Source organism: Amblyomma maculatum, chromosome 2, assembly GCF_055883805.1.
Source record: "Amblyomma maculatum isolate TAMU_Amacu chromosome 2, ASM5588380v1, whole genome shotgun sequence".
Lineage (NCBI taxonomy): Eukaryota > Metazoa > Arthropoda > Arachnida > Ixodida > Ixodidae > Amblyomma > Amblyomma maculatum.
The window spans coordinates 30,052,801-30,056,294 of NC_139345.1; positions in this window are offsets into that span (position 1 = coordinate 30,052,801).

Sequence of the window (3,494 nt, forward strand, 5' to 3'; positions counted from 1 at the left end):
CTTCTTCTTCTTCTTCTTCTTCTTCTTCTTCTTCTTCTTCTTCTTCTTCTTCTTCTTCTTCTTCTTCTTCTTCTTCTTCTTCTTCGGGACGACGCGACGGGCCGAAACCTGGCGCAGTATTGCTATCGCAATAATAAAATCAATCCACAAGAAATCTTTACATTTCAGGCAGTGCGGATCAGGCTAAAGAGGAGCTAGTACGACGGGGCAGTGTCTCAGTTTGCAAAAGAACAGCGGGGAAACTAGATTTATTTCCGGTCGCTAGGGGAAGCTCATGACATCACTAGTAAGGGACGGCAATTGATTTCTTGTTTCTACTTCGCGAGTTCCTAGTGATTATTTCATCGGCAGAACGTTCATCGCCGAGTTTTCTTTACGAGAGAAGATGGCCGTTACAGAGAATAAACCCTTTAAAGTGATAGCGTTAAAGGCCTCGTTCACCGAAAATCCGGCGTCAGCGCCGGCGTCGGCGTTGTGAGCGAAAAATCCCGAGCATGGCGCTTGTAGCTGGCATGGCCGCGCACTAACTGGACGTATAGGATTGCGTGACGTCACGTTTGGCAGGAGCTGACAACTCAGACCTCTCCTTTCATATGCGAGGGTGATACCAGAATCAGCCCGCCGCGACCCTTGCATTCACGTTACTCCTACGACACGCAAGCACGTTCACGGGTATGTGGGCTGGTATAGCCTACGCGGTCGCGTCATACCCTTAAAGGCAAAACTTAAGTGCTGCACATACTTTTTTATTCCTGGTTGATATTTATGATGGCCTAGCCATGGTGGTGCCCAAGCCAAAGATGCAAAGCGGAAGGCTCCAGAAAGCATCGCAATTTAACAGAGTCACATAATCCCCAACTAATGCTTATAAATTTCGCGCTGAAATAACTTGCAAAGGATTGTAGAGTGATAATAGGTTTGCAATGCTGGACGTTTAAAGTTTTATCCCGCAGCAGATGTTGAAGTGCGCCGATGATGAGAATAAGGGAAGCGATGGTGATGCTTGGTGCATGAAATGTTCTGTTGGGATTCGCTGGGAGGCACGTGCGTTCTGCGACGCGTCAAATACGTTCGTTCTGCCACTATGGTAGCGTTTAGTTCTGCTGATGGCTTGCAGCAGCGATTACGATGCCATAATCGAACTGCCCACTCTATTGTGCCACATCATGCGTCGCTGGCGAGGCGCCTGTTTTAATTAACTTGCTTCCAGTTCCTAGCATGTTATTTTTGACTCCGTTGGAATCACTGATTTTGCAGCAACTTCCCTGAATAGAACTTCATCGTTCGCATGCCACACAAGCTGAATTCGCTTGCCGAACGCCTTCTTTTATAGCGAGCAGAAGCTATTCATTGCGCTTTGTAAAGTGTTCAAAGCACGCATAATAAAGCGTAGGACTGTACAGGGCATGTACGAAAGAATGCGAAGGAGAAAGGGGGCAGCTTTCCGTAACGTTGCGGGACCAAGCGTACCAGGCAAAAATTAAAAAGCACAAAAACCAGAGCCACATCACCGGACTAATGCATTTAACTAGCGGTGATTTAACGTTAACACAAGATTACCTTATAATAAATGCGGTTTATTATGATAATGCTCACAAAATTGTGAATAACCTATTCACTTTTTTTACAGGAGCTTTGCTAAAGAGAGGAAGTATCGGAAAAATCAAAGGAGCTGATTCCATCTAAATTTAAACCCCAAGAAGCTAATATGAAATTAATGTAAAGCGAAAGCTTTATTACCGTCGTTGAAGACCCTGATATAGGCTGAATCAATGTGACATCACGTATGTAATGAAGAAAAGCGAAGAGTGTGTTTGAGGTGCCCACCCAGAAGTGAGATAGTTTTGCGTCTTTATGATTTGGTGCGAAGCTACCAGCGTGGAGTAAAAGCAAAGTTCAATGCGCAGCTCCAGCGGCAGCGCAGCTTGTAGGCACCATGGGGAGAACCCACGAATGTTCGCTTATCGTTAGGTTCACCTCCATGTTTTCGTTCTGCTCGAGGCCGTGTTTTTGTCGGCGCGGGCGTTAAAAGCACTTCATACTTAAAATGATTTTCCCAGCGCTACTACTTTTGTGACTTGATTCGGCCAGGCCAACCTTACCTTTTTGAAACGTGATCGAACTGAGGACCATAAACGAAACGCACAGACTCTGTCCATCCTGTCTGTTTTACGTTTGTTCAATTCTTAGTGTGTCGTATTGCGCTAAGAACCAACAAGCGTAGAGATGCCAAAACGAGTCCGTGACACTACAGGTTTCTCGGATACTAATGCCAGCTTTCGCTGAAGAATCCCCTAAGCCGGTAAGCCTAGAGCTCTGCTAAATTTTAAAAGAAGAAATGCCTTGGACATGCATGGTCAAACATTCGCGGCAATGCTTTGACGTATCCACTTCCAAAGCTGACCTGCGTAACAGCGCGAGAGAGGTTGCTCATTTGTTACTGTGCCTCTATCTCGCAGTTTTTCCGTAGCCTCACGGGAGCGTCGGCAAGAAAGTATCAGCGTTTCCAGATTGACCGTAGCGGTGACACGGAAGAGATGACTCAGATGACGAGCATGCTAACAGAGCAGTATTTTTAATTGTGGCACCATGTGGTGTCTCGGCGTTTCTTCTTGTGCCAGATCCGTATATTCTCTTCGTTTCCGAAGCAAAATTATTTCTTCTCGAGAACAGATGGGAAGGAGGGCTTGTGTCACGTCAGCGGAACAGCATACTCGTTACGTCGTCCGTTTAACGCCTGCAGTCATGTGCTAGACGTTGAACGACCGACTGATCGTAGCACACGTGAGTGAAAAAAAAAATCAAATATTGGGTAGAGCTGTACACAACATACGTGGAAGTGCAAGTAGGATGCTATAGTACAGTATTCCTTTCACCAAGACCTCGGAAGTAGACGCGGAAATGAACCTCGGTACAAAGACACGGCCTTCTGCGGGAGCTGCCGTAGGGTATAAACAGGTGGTGGATGTCCTTCTCCAATGGCTCAATGCATTACGCATTTACGCTGCTGACGCCAGTTAAGAGGGGATCTTTCCCGTTCATTTGCTGTTCTTTATCTTCTATGTCGCGCTACAGTCTTTTCGAAATAGCAGCATGAACCAACGCGCCCAGTAAAATAATAATAATAATAATAATAGCAACAACCATAATTTCACGCGTATGTAATATCAGGGACAAAAGTTTGCTGGACGTGAGTTCGTGGAAAAATATTTATTTCTTTTTTACTGGGCAAACAGTGCACGTAATGAGCTGAATCACGAGGGGAGATGCACGACACATTCATAGAAGAAATATCACAGGAAAAACTAGCGAGGGAACGAATAAATAAATGATTTTCCACAAATCCGTACCCCGCACTCAGATATGTGGCGCAAACAAACACAAACACAGGAGAAGATACACACCACACGCGCGCAGACTGTGTTTGTGTTTGTTTGCGCCACATATCTGAATACGATGATGCACCAACTAGCCCCTCAAGCCGTTATTCCGTA